Below are 13985 nucleotides of genomic sequence, written 5' to 3'. Positions count from 1 at the left end.
GACGGGGTTTCACCATGCTGACCAGGTCTCAAACTCTCTACCTTCACGAGGTTCTTTTTTTTTTTTTTTTTTTTCTCTGAGACAGAGTCTTGCTCTGTTGCCCAGGCCTTGAACTCCTGACTTCAAGTCTCGAACTCCTCTCCTCAAGTGATCCACTCACCTCAGCCTCTCGGCATCCCAAAGTGCTGGGATTACAGGCGTGAGCCACCGCGCCCAGCCCCCACCACTTTCTTTAAATGGAGCATTTAGACACCTGCCCTTGAACTTCAAGTGACTGGCACTGTATTCCCCTCTCTATATATGTACTGCTAGTTGCTACATGCTCTCTCCACTTGACTCTAGTCCTATTCTCTCTCTCTCTACTTGATCTGGGGATGGAGGACTGCTCTCCCAACTCACGGTGCCCTCCTGACTCACGGTGCTCTCCCTGCCTAGGAGGCCTTTATTTATTATCTGTAAAAAATCTCTGGGGCCAGTCACAGTGGTTCTTTTTTTTAATCCCAGCACTTTCGGAGGCCGAGGCAGGAGGATCACTTGAGCCTGGGAGTTCAAGACCAGCCTGGGCAACATGGTGAGACTCCATCTCTATAAAATAATGATAATAATAATAGAAAGAAATCTTTGAATTTGTTTCCTGTTGTGATGGTGTCAGAAGCATTTGAACCAGAGCGACTGCATATTGAGTAGGGTAGAATGAGCTGCAACCTGCTGGGCTGCATCCCAAGAGGTTAGGCATTCTTAGTCACAGGATGAGACAGGACATCACAAGATACAGGTTACAAAGACCCTGATAAAACAGAATGCAATAAAAAAATGCCAGCCATGGCCAGGTGCGGTGGCTCATGCCTGTAATCCCAGCACTTTGGGAGGCTGAGGCAGGCGAATCACAAGGTCAGGAGTTTGACACCAGCCTGGCCAACATGGAGAAACCCCGTCTTTACTAAAAATACAAAAAAGTAGCCCGGCGTGGTGGCAGACCCCTGTAATCCCAGTTACTCAGGAGGCTGAGGCAGGAGAATCACTTGAACCCGGGAGGTGGAGGCTGCAGTGAGCTGAGATCGCGCCATTGCACTCCAGCCTGGGCAACAGAGCGACTCCATCTCAAACAAAGCTGGCCAAAACTCGCCAAAACCAAGATGGCAACAAGAGTGACCTCTGGCTGTCCTCACTGCTCATAATACGCTAATTATAATACATTAGCTTGCTAAATGGCACTCCTACCAGTGCTGTGACAGTTCGTAAATGCCGTGGCAATGCCCAGAAGTTACCCTATATGGTCTAAAGGGGGAGAAATTCTCAGTTCTGGGACATTCCTATCCCTTTTCTGGAAAACTCATGAATAATCCACCCCTTCTTTAGCATATGATCAATAAATAACCATTAAAAAATAGCCAACCAACAAAACAAACAAACAAACAAACAAAGACCAAAAAATAAAAACCAAAATGAAACGAAAATAGCCAACCAGCAGCCATCCAGGCTGCTCTATGAAGTAGCCATTCTCCTGTTTCTTCACTTCTGTAATAAACCTGCTTTCACTTCACTCTGTGGACTCACTCCAAATTCTTTTTTTTTTTTTTTTTGAGACGGAGTCTCGCTCTGTCCCGCAGGCTGGAGTGCAGTGGTGTGATCTCAGCTCACTGCAAGCTCCACCTCCCAGGTTCACGCCATTCTCCTGCCTCAGCCTCCAGAGTAGCTGGGACTACAGGTGCCCACCACCATGCCCAGCTAATTTTTTGTATTTTTAGTAGAGACGGGGTTTCGCCATGTTAGCCAGGATGGTCTCGATCTCCTGACCTCGTGATCCGCCCACCTCGGCCTCCCAAAGTGCTGGGATTACAGGCGTGAGCCACCGCGCCCGGCCCTTCCAAATTCTTTCTTGCACAAGATCCAAGAACCCTCTCCTGGGGACTGGATCAGGACCTGTTTCCAGTAAAAGTGCTTTCCTGAGTTTGCGACTTCCATCTGAAGAACCAGGGGAAATCTGAGGCTGGGTTTTCCCTGGGGTGCCTGGGGGAACACAAGATTGGACTCCCATAGCCACAGAGACCATCCAGCAGGCATAAACTGGACATGGTGGGTCACACAAAAGCCACGAGGGCATCTGCCGGTATCAGCAAGTTTCCCGAGTGAGGAACTTTTAGGGATCCCTAAGCATCAGGCCATCCACCAGGTAAGTAAGTATCCTGTGAAAAGCCCGCTGTGAACACTACGCCCAGCTTCCCTTCATTTCTCCTTAAAGCAGGTTTGCTAGCCACTCTGCTACTGAGACCCCCATGTAGCTCTTAAAGCAGGGTGTCTTTCCATGTTCTTGCTTGCCCCACTCCCCAGTATCTTGGGCCTGCTGTGGCTGGTTATGTTAAAGTAGATATCTAGGCAGACATGAGCAGGGTAGGAGGGGATGCCCTGTTCCCTTCCCCAGGAATGTCAAGTGACAACTAGGTGGTGGTCAGGTGGTTGTTAAACTGTCTTTCTAAAATAATAATTGGTTGTAGCTGGCGCCAGGGAAAGGCAGTTTCCCAATAGATGGAAAACACCTGAGGCTGGTGATTAGCCGCTTCCCGATAAGATCTCAGGAGTTGGGTAAGTGGGTTCAAGCATGTGCACTAAGAGGCAACATGGCAGAGTTTAAGTGGTATTTGTTTTTTGTTTTGTTTTTGATGGAGTCTTGCTCTGTTGCGCAGGCTGGAGTGCAGTGGAGAGATCTCAGCTCACTGCAACCTCCAACTCCCAGGTTCAAGTGATTCTCCTGCCTCAGCCTCCCAAGTAGCTGGTATTACACATGCCCACCAGGACACTCAGTTAATTTTTTTTGAGATAAAGTCTCACTGTCTTGCCAGGCTGGAGGGCAGTGGCATGATCTTGGATCACTGCAACCTCCGCCTCCTGGGTTCAGGCAATTCTCCTGCCTCAGCCTCCCGAGTAGCTGGGATTACAGGCACATGCCACCATGCCCAGCTAATTTTTTTTTTTGTATTTTTAGTAGAGACGGGGTTTCACCATCTTGGCCAGGATGGTCTTGATCTCTTGACCTCGTGATCTGCCTGCCTCAGCCTCCCAAAGTGTTGGGATTACAGGCATGAGACACCACGCCCGGCCCCAGCTAATTTTTATATTTTTAGTAGAGAGGGGGTTTCACCATGTTAGCCAGGCTGGTCTTGAGCTCCTGACCTCAAGCGATCCTCCTGCCTTGGCCTCCCAAAGTGTTGGGATTACAGGTGTGAGCCACTGCACCCGGCCAACTGGTCTATGACTTCCCAGGAACATTCAGCTGGTAGGGGAAGAACGCCTCAAATGAGCATGAGTGCAACTTCAGTAAACAGACTGTTCCTACCCCAAGGGAAAATCAAGGGAGAAGACATGCAAACCCCCGGAACCATGCCAGTGTATAAAACCCCAAGTCAGGGGCTCAACAGTGCACTTAAATGTCTCAAGTTGCCTGCTTGGCCCTCTTCCAAGTGTACTTTACTTCCTTTTGTTCCTCTAAAACTTTAAAAAAAAATTTATATTAATTAATTAATTTATTTATTTTTGAGATAGTCTCGCTCTGTCGCCCAGGCTGGAGTGCAGTGGCGTGATCTCAGCTCACTGCAACCTCTGCCTGCTGGGTTCAAGCGATTCTCCTGCCTCAGCCTCCCCAGTAGCTGGGATTACAGGTGCCTGCCACCATGCCCGGCTAATTTTTGTATTTTTAGTAGAGATGGGGTTTCGCCATGTTGGCTAGGCTGGTCTTCAACTCCTGGCCTCAAGCAATCCGCCCACCTCGGTCTCCCAAAGTGCTGGGATTATAGGTGTGAGCTGTCCCGCGTCCGGCCTCGTTCCTGTTATAAACACTTTTTAATAAACTCTGACTCCTGCTCAAAACCTTGCCTCAGTCTCTCACTCTGCCTTATGCCCCTCAGATGAATTATTTCCTTCGAGGAGGCAAGAGTTGAATTGCTGCAGACCCGTATGGATTTGCTGCTGCTAACAAAAGAAGCATCCCATGAAGGAGACAGTGCATCCTTCATTTCCCATTAAAGCAGGGTTACTAGCTGCTCTGCTACTGAAACCCCCATTTAGTTGGGGGCTCTCAAAGCAAGATCTCTTCCCATATTCTTGCGTTCCCCACCCTGCCAATAGCTTGGGACTGCTTTTGTGGGTTACTTGGTGTGAGGTTTATGGTAGAGGTGTTACAGGAAAGGTCAGGGTGAGCCCATAAAGTGAAAGCAAGTTTATTAGGAAAATAAATAAATAAAAGAATGGCTACTCCATAGACAAAGCAGCCCCGAGGGTGGCTGGTTGGCGATTTTTATGGTTATTTCCTGATTACGCATCAAACAAGGGGTGGATTATTCATGCCTTCTTTTTTTAGACCATATAGCGTAACTTCCTGACGTTGCCGTGGCATTTGTCATGGTGTTGGTGAGAGTGTAGCACTGAGGATGACCTGCGGTCACTCTCGTCGCCATCTTGGTTTTGATGGGTTTTGGCCGGCTTCTTTACTGAAACTAAGGGAGGAGACCACCCCTTATATTGTCTTATGCCCAATTTCTACCTCCAAAGAAAGAAGAAGTAAAAACTAAAAGGCAGAAATGAAATCCACAAGCAGGCAGCTCGGAGCCACACCCTGGGCCTGGTCATTAAAGATCGACCCCTGGCCTAATCATTTATGGTATCTATAGATTACAGACGTTGTATGGAAAAGCACTGTGAAAATCCCTGTCCTGTTCTGTTCCATTCTAATTACCGGTGCATGCAGCCCCCAGTCACGTACCCCCTGCTTGCTCAATCGATCATGACCCTCTCACGTGCACCCCCTTAGAGTTGGGAGCCCTTAAAAGGGACAGGAATTGCTCACGCGGAGAGCTTGGTTGTTGGAGACGTGAGTCTTGCTGAAGCTCCCAGCTGAATAAAGCCCTTTCTTCTTTAACTCGGTGTCTGAGGGGTTTTGTCTGAGACTAGTCCTGCTACAAAATCTGTTTTATCAGCGAGGTCTTTATGACCTGTATCTTGTGCTGACCTCCTATCTCATCGTGTGACTGAGAATGCCTTAACCGTCTGGGAATGCACCCAGTAGGTCTCAGCCTCATTTTACTCATTCCTATTCAAGATGGAGTTGCTCTGGTTCACCTGCCTCTGACAGAGACAAGGTATTCCATTTTTCCAGGGCTAGTCTCTGTCTCAGGCGAGCTCTTTGCTCCTGGGTCTTGGGGGTGGAATTTCTCAGCATATCTGGCCTTCCTCGTGGCAGCCAAACTTTTCCTTATGTCTTTGGATGGGGGGGTCTTTGGAAGGACAGGATTTCTCATCCCTACTCCCATGGTGGCTGACCTCCCTGTATCAGTGCAGGCTTCTGAGTGCAAGCAGCTGTCCTCCCCTCCACCCAGGCATTCAGCTTTGCCTCTAGTTCTTCTTCAGCAGGAGCTAGCTTGGAAATGAGGGCAGGAGGATGTGTAACTACCTGAGAGGTTCTTCTTGCTGGCTGCGTACAGAAACACCGTGGCATTGTAGTAGAGAAAGAGTTTAATAGACATAAGGCTGGCCATACCACATGGAAGATGGAGTTAGCACTCAAATCATCTTGTCCAAAGCTTGTATGTTAGGGGTGTCATGGGAAAACGACAGCTGGTGGTGTGGGGGTAAAAGAATTTGTGAAGACAGTTTTAAGTAAAGGAAGGCAGATTTATTAGACAAAGTAGGAAAATACGTTGCCGGAGAGATAATGGGCTACCAGCAGAAGAGAAACTGACTGCAAAAAAACAAAGGCTTGCTTGAGATTTTAGAGGGTAGTGTTTATGCTGTCTGTTGAAGAGGGCTTTATGTAGTACTGATAACATCAAGGTTGCAGTGCACTAACTTGCAGGTGTCTGGTGATACCTGGGTGTAGGAAAGATTTTGAGTTACTTGTGCAGGAAGGCTGTGCGTCCTGGACCATGAAGAAAGACAGACTTGTTGCTTATCTGCTTTCTCTTTTTGTTTTCCTTTGGTTCCGCCGGCCCAACTCCCTTTCCCTAATTAGGACTCCACAAGGGGATGAGGGTGGCCAGGTAATAGGTGCTTGCTGCTGATTGGTTGGGGCGGAGATGAAATGATAGGAGTCCAAGCTGTCCTCCTGCAGGCAGAATTGCTTCTGGGCAGGGACACAAGGGTGGGTTTGGTGGGTGATTCAGGAGGGTTCAGGTGGAGCCATGAATGTCTGACATGCAAAAATCCTGAAAAGACATCTCAAAAGGCCAATCTTAGGGCTCAAGCTCCTCTCCTCCTCCAAGGCTGATGGCCTCCCATTGGCTTTACAAAAGGCTTGTGGGAGGAGAGGAGTTTCAGGCAAGGCCTATTACCATTTAAATGATAACCTAAAATGTCTTCCAAAGTTAGCTTGGCCCAGTAGCCCCCAAATAATCAAGGGAAAGGCAAGATGGTGGAGGCGGAGGGTATTAACTCTGCTTACTATTGTAATTTTTCTCAGTGATATAATTTTCGCAAAGGCAGTTTCAGGTAGACTACTGGTCATTGTCAACTGATACGCTGACAAAAAGAGTTAAACTCTAAAATATTTAAAGAGATTTATGCTGAGCCAAATATGAGTGACCAAGGCCCATGACATAGCCCCTCAAAGTCCTAAGAACAGGTGCCCAAGGTGGTTGGTTTATAGTTTTTATACATTTTATTTTAGGCAGAGTCTCATTCTGTTGCCTAGGCTGGAGTGCAGTGGTACTCACTGCAACCTCTGTCTCCCAGGCTCAAGCAATTCTTGTGCCTCAGCCACCCACATAGCTGGGATTACAGGTGTGTGCTACCATGTCTGGCTAATTTTTGTATTTTTATTAGAGACGAAGTTTCACCATGTTGACTAGGCTGGTCTCGAACTCTTGGCCTCAAGTGATCCTCCTGCTTTGGCCTCCCAAAGTGCTGGGATTACAGGCGTGAGCCACCACCCCGGCGATTTTTTTTTTTTTCCGAGAGGGAGTCTTGCTCTGTTGCCCAGGCTGGAGTGCAGTGGCACAATCTCAGCTCACTGCAACCTATGCCTCCTGGGCTCAAGTGATTCTCCTGTCTTAGTCTCCTGAGTAGCTGGGATTACAGGTGCTCGCCACCATGCCCATTAAGTTTTGTATTTTTAGTAGAGACGAGGTTTCACCGTGTTGGCCAGGTTGGTTTCAAACTCCTGACCTCAAGTGATCCACCCGCCTCGGCCTCCAAAAGTGCTGGAATTACAGGCGTGAACCCCTGCGGCCAATTTTATACGTTTTAGAGGGACGGAAGTTACAGGCAAACGTCAATCAATACACGTAAGGTGTACATTGGTTCAGTCAGGAAAGGTGGAACAATTTGGGGTGTAGGGCGGGGGACTTCCAGATCATAGGTGAATTCCAAGATTTTCTGACTGGAAATTGGTTGAAAGAGTAAAATTATGATCTAAAGACCTGGAATCAACAGAAAGGCATGTCTGATTTAAAGATAAGAGGTTATGACCTTTTACCTGGTTGCACTGCTGAGAGCAAGATGGGTCACCAGCAGCTGTACTAGAGCCACCAGTGAATATTTGGCCAGGGTTCTCGTTCTTGCCATATCTGCCCAAACTGGCATGGTCTGATCGGGAAATATGTCCTCAATATGTGCCGCCAGTATTTCTGTCAGTACAGGAAAGATATCGGTTTCATTAAGTTGCACTAATTGATCTTCCTTGAAAGGATTATCCAAGATATCTACCCAGTGAAAAACCATGATAGCGGCCGGGCGCGGTGGCTCACGCCTGAAATCCCAGCACTTTGGGAGGCCGAGGTGGGCAGATCACGAGGTCAGGAGATTGAGACTAATTCGGCCAACATGGTGAAACCTCATCTCTACTAAAAATACAAAAATTAGCTGGGCGTGGTGGCACATGCCTGTAATCCCAGCTACTCAGGAGGCTGAGGCAGGAGAATCGCTTGAACCCGGGAGGCAGAGGTTGCAGTGAGCCGAGATCACACCACTGCACTCCAGCCTGGCAACAGAGCAAGACTCCGTCTTAAAAAAAAAAAAAAAAAAAAAAAAAAAAACCATGATAAAACCATGATAGCTCTTTGTACATAAAATAAACAGTTTTAAAAAAGATCAGGGGTTGTGGAGACCACTTTTTTTTTTTTTTTTTTGGACAGAGTCTCACTCTGTTGCCCAGGCTAGAGTGCAGTGGCACAATCTTGGTTAACTTCAGAGAGAAGAAGGCTTCCGAGAGAATAGATGGTAAATGTTTCTCGTCAGACTTAGAAAGGTGCCAGACTGTTGGTTAAATCTCTCCTGAATCAGGAGAAGACCTGGAAAGGGAAGGGCACTCTCTACAGAGTGTAGACTTTACCCGACAAGAGGCAGCTTTGCAGGGCTGTTCCAAAATATGTCAAAGAAAAATTTATTTTGGGCTAAAATACGTCTATTTCTTTCAGGACCTGCTCTGTCATGTGATGCTATACTTCAGTCAGGTTGGAATTTGGTATCTTATTGCTACAAAGAGTCTGTTTTGTCAGTCTTCAGATCTCTGTGTTGATGTGAAAGCTGGTCAGTTGTGCCTGAATTCCGAAAAGATGAGGGCAGAATGAGGCATGTCCAACCCTCCTTCCCATCATGGCCTGAACTAGTTTTGCAGGTTTACTTTGGAATGCCCTTGGCGAGAAGGGATCCGTTTAGTAGGTTGGGGGGCTTAGAATTTTATTTTTGGTTTACAGGTGCAAAGCTTATGATTTAGCAAGGGGTAGTTCCTGCCCCTCCCAAGGGAGCAGATTTTGCTTCAACACTCCCTCACCATGTAATGAGGGGCTGGTTCCTATCCCTCCCCCAGAACTAGATGGTCTTACTTATGCCCTTACTTCTACCAGGAGTGAACCCTTCCCTGTCCCCTGGGGATGGGAAGGATTCCTGCCCCTTCCCCTGAGGCTTAAGTCCTTCTGCTTCTTGTGAGACAAGGTTCTAGGAGGTAGGAGGGCGTTCATGCCCGTGAACCACTGAGGGAGCCTCTTTCCTGTCTCTTGTACCTCCAGTCTTTCTCATGAACACCAAGAGGTGGAAAAGAGATTGCAAGTGAACTTGGGGTCTGCTAGATCCTGATGTACCCAGGGGGATTCTAAGTTGTCATGCTGGCCCACTTCTGGCCTCTAAGAATTCATTAAAATGTTGTTTTCCTGTCACCTGCTTTTTTGGTGGCCACTTCTTCCTCCTGTGCTCTGACAAAGGTGGAACTTTTCATGTGTCCTGGCTCTCCTGAGAGGCACAGTCACTCTTTGGACCTCAGTTCACCTGGTTTCCTTGAAGCCTAGATTTCTGATGGGCTCAAGAAATGCCAAAATTTATAGATTACCCAGCTTTTTCTTCTTCTTTTTTTTTTTTTTTTTTGAGATGGAGTCTCGCTCTGTCACCGGGGCTGGAGTGCAGTGGCCGGATCTCAGCTCACTGCAAGCTCCGCCTCCCGGGTTCACGCCATTCTCCTGCCTCAGCCTCCCGAGTAGTTGGGACTACAGGCACCCGCCACCTCTCCCGGCTAGTTTTTTGTATTTTTTAGTAGAGACAGGGTTTCACCGTGTTAGCCAGGATGGTCTTGATCTCCTGACCTCGTGATCCGCCCGTCTCGGCCTCCCAAAGTGCTGGGATTACAGGCTTGAGCCACCGTGCCCGGCCGCTTTTTCTTCTTTTTATGGTAGGAGTGATAGTCTCTTGTGGATTTATTTTATTTATTAATTTTATTGCACTTTTTGTAGAGATGGGGGCTTTGCTAGGTTGCCCAGGCTGGTCTTGAGCTCCTGGCCTCAAACGATCCTCCTGCCTTGGCTTCTCAAAATGCTGGGATTACAGGTGTGAGTCACCATGTCCAGCCTCTTGTGGCTTTTTTACTCTAAGTGAAAGCAAAAATCCAATAATTTTTATTTTTATTGCTATTGTTTGGAGACGAGTCTCACTCTGTCACCCAGGCTGGAGTGCAGTGGTACAATCCCGGCTCACTGAAAGCTCTGCTTCCCAGGTTCAAGCGATTCTTCTGCCTCAGCCTCCTGAGTAGCTGGGATTAACAGGCGCACGCCACCACACCTGGCTAATTTTGTATTTTTAGTAGAGATGGGGTTTCACCATGTTACCCAGGCTAGTTTCAAACTCCCGACCTCAGGATCTGCTCACTTCGGCTTCCCAAAGTGCTGGGATTACAGGCGTGAGCCACTGCGCCCAGCCAAAATCCAATAATTTTTAATAACTCAAAATATGATTTTGATGACCTAAGTTTTTTTTTTTTTTTTTTTTTTTTTTTTTTCCCTTTGTCCCTCTTTGTAATTTGATGCTTTGGTATATCTCAGTTTTAGTTTTTGATTTGGCTCCAGGTAGTACAAGTTCTCATGGATACATGTATGGTTTAGAATCCTGAAGTCAATGAGATGAGAGCAGACCTAACATTAAACACTTGAAGTAAAGAAATTTATGTGGAAGGAATATATAAAATGAGTTTACATTGGGTAGTTTGGATAAAGCATAACATTAGAGAAGGGTACATGCAGCTAGATGTGTCTTTACCTTTAAAAAAACTTGAATAGTGAGGCTGGGTGCAGCGGCTCATGCCTGCAATCTTAGCACTTTCGGAGGCCAAGACAGGCGGATCACTTGAGGTCAGGAGTTTGAGACCAGCCTGGCCAATATGATGAAACTATTTTTAGTCTCTACTAAAAATACAAAAATTGGCCAGGCATGGTGGTTCATGCCTGTAATCGCAGCTACTCAGGAGGCTGAGGCAGGACAACTGCTTAAACCTGGGAGGTGGAGGTTGCAGTGAGCTGAGATGGCACCACTGCACTCCAGCCTGGGCAAAAGAATGAGATTCAGTCTCAAAAAACAAACAAAAGAACCCCAACAAACTTGAACAGCGAGAGGAGGATATTTTGATATGTTATTTCCATTTTCAGTAATAAATACGTGTGTGTATCCAGGAACTTGTTAAAATGTAGATTTGTTTATTAAAAAACTTATGGCCGGGCGCGGTGGCTCAAGCCTGTAATCCCAGCACTTTGGGAGGCTGAGACGGGCGGATCACGAGGTCAGGAGATCGAGACCATCCTGGCTAACACAGTGAAACCCTGTCTCTACTAAAAAAATACAAAAAAAAAAAAACTAGCCGGGTGAGGTGGCAGGCGCCTGTAGTCCCAGCTACTCGGGAGGCTGAGGCAGGAGAATGGCATAAACCCGGGAGGCGGAGCTTGCAGTGAGCTGAGATCCGGCCACTGCACTCCAGCCTGGGCGACAGAGCGAGACTCCGTCTCAAAAAATAAAAAAAATAAAAAAATAAAAAAATAAAAATAAAAAACTTATTAGCATAAGGTCAGGAGATTGAGACCATCCCAGCTGACACAGTGAAACCCCGTCTCTACTAAAAAAGTACAAAGGAAAATTAGCTGGGTGTGGTGGCAGGCACCTGTAGTCCCAGCTACTCGGGAGGCTGAGGCAGGAGAATGGTGTGAACCCAGGAGGCGGAGGTTGCAGTGAGCCGAGATTGTGCCACTGCACTCCAACCTGGGCCACAGAGCAAGACTCTGTCTCAAAAAAAAAAAAACAAAAAAAAAACTTATTAGGAGGTTTTAGTGGCAGATCAGATCAGACAGAGCTGAAGAGAGAATCTGTAAACTGAGAGAACAGAAGAAACTCACCACATGCTTCATGAGCAGCTATGAGACAGAAAATATGGAAGAGTAGTTAAAAACACATGGAGAATAGAAAGGGAAGGGTTAACCTCTTTTTAATTGCAGTTCCTGGAGAAAAGAGGTAATGGGGGAAGAGAAAATATGTAAAGAGATAATGGCTGGCAAGTTTCCCAGATTGAGAAGAGACCTTACCAGCTTTGAGAAGCCAAGGAATCCCAAGCATGGTAAATACAAAGAAATCTATGCCCAGAAACATCCTGGTGAAGCTTTAGAATATTAACGAAACAGGAAGTCTTGAAGCAACAAGAGAAAAAGAAATTAAAGGCCTGACAGATCAAGCTCAGTCTTCTGTGCAGCAACCTTGAAGCCAGAAGACAATGGAATCTTATTCATATGCTGAAAAAAAAAAACCTGTCAACTTAGAATTCTATACCTAGTAAGAATACTTGCAAGAGGCCAGGCGCAGTGGCTCACGCCTGTAATTCCAGCACTTGGGGAGGCCGAGGCGGGTGAATCACGAGGTCAGAAGTTCGATGCCAGCCTGACCAACATGTGAAACCCCGTCTCTACTAAAAGTACAAAAATTAGCCAGGCATGGTGGTGCACGCCTGTAATCCCAGCTACTTGGGAGGCTGAGGCAGGAGAATCACTTGAATTTGCAGCCTCTACCTCCCAAATTCAAGTGTTTCTCCTGCCTCAGCCTCCTGAGTAGCTGGGATTACAGGCGTGCGCCACCAAGCCTGGTTAATTTTTTTGTATTTTTAGTAGAGATGGGGTTTCATTATGTTGGCCAGGCTGGTCTCAAACTCCTGACCTTGTGATCCGCCCCCCTCGGCCTCCCAAAGTGCTGGGATTACAGGTGTGAGCCACCACACCCAGCTCAATGACTGAACTTTTAGCTTCATTTTAGCAGAGTTCAGACACCCCCATAATCCTAATCTTGTGACTTGTCATTAGTTTTACAAAGGCAGTTTGGTCCCAGAACAAAGAGGGGGTAGTTTTGGGAAGGGCTATTATCATCCTTGCTTTAAGGTTAAACCATAAACTAAATTCCTCCCCAAGTTAATCTAGCCTATGCCTGGGAATGAACAAGGACAGTTTAGAGGCTAGAAGCAAGATGAAGTCGGCTAGATTACTTTACTGCCATAATTTTCCTATGTCAGGTTTTACTCACTGTCATAACTTCTTTTTTTTCTTTTTTAAGACAGAGTCCTACTCTGTTACCCAGGCTGGAGTACAGTGGGGCAATCTCAGATCACTGCAACCTTCACCTCACAGATTCGAGTGATTCTCCTGCCTCAGCCTCCTGAGTAGTTGGGATTACAGGCGCCTGCCACCATGTCCAGCTAAGTTTTAGTAGAGACGGGTTTGCCATGTTGGCCAGGCTGGTCTCGAGCACCTGACCTCAAACACTCCACCTACCTTGGCCTCCCAAAGTGCTGGGATTACAGGTGTGAGCCACTGCGCCCGGCCTCTGTCATAATTTTCGCAAAGGCGGTTTCATTAGGATCACCAAACCACTCTCCTTGGCCAGGTTACCAGTTTCCCACCTGGGCACAGTGGGTTAGGGTCCTGGGGGTTGGTCCTCCCAACTCCAGTGTCTTCTGGTACCATCCTCCCTCCTTGCAGCAAATATAGTGTCTGCGGTCCAATTCTGGATTTACTGTGACCGGAGGCTCTTAGTTACCAGATTAACTGTCCCTTCCCCACTCCTTTCCCCCCCCAACCATCTGCTTCTGTACCAGCTGCCCCTGCTAGGAGTCTTTCTTTTTTTTTTTTTTTGAGACGGAGTCTCGCTCTGTCACCCAGGCTGGAGTGCAGTGGCCGGATCTCAGCTCACTGCAAGCTCTGCCTCCCGGGTTTACTCCATTGTCCTGCCTCAGCCTCCCGAGTAGCTGGGACTACAGGCGTCCGCCATCTCGCCCGGCTAGTTTTTTTGTATTTTTTAGTAGAGACGGGGTTTCACCGTGTTAGCCAGGATGGTCTCGATCTCCTGACCTCGTGATCCGCCCGTCTCGGCCTCCCAAAGTGCTGGGATTACAGGCTTGAGCCACCGCGCCCGGCCCCTGCTAGGAGTCTTTCTACCTCCCCCAACCTAGGGAACTGGCCCTGCGGTGAGACCCCGCCTACACAAAGCCCCGCCGAACCCAGGAAGCCACACCTACTCAAGAAGCCCTGCCCACCCAAGAAGCCCCACCCACCAGCAAGCCACACCCATCCAAGAAATCCCACCCATCCAAGAAACCCCACCCATCCAGGAAGCCCTGCCCAGTCCATCAGATGGGCTGACTCGCCTATGAAAGCCACTGCTGAGGTGTTCACAGCCCTGCTGCTATTCGGCTCCGGCCATCAGGAGCCAGT

At 47.7% G+C, this 13985-nt stretch overlaps 1 pseudogene; it reads left to right on the top strand.

The window, feature by feature from the left end:
* Positions 1-7485: 7485 nt before the first annotated feature.
* Positions 7486-7656, top strand: LOC115898184 (annotated as a pseudogene).
* The last annotated feature ends 6329 nt before the right edge of the window (positions 7657-13985 follow it).

Source organism: Rhinopithecus roxellana, chromosome 6 (assembly GCF_007565055.1).
Source record: "Rhinopithecus roxellana isolate Shanxi Qingling chromosome 6, ASM756505v1, whole genome shotgun sequence".
Classification (NCBI taxonomy): Eukaryota; Metazoa; Chordata; class Mammalia; order Primates; family Cercopithecidae; genus Rhinopithecus; species Rhinopithecus roxellana.
This window is presented reverse-complemented; position numbering and strand designations above follow the sequence as displayed.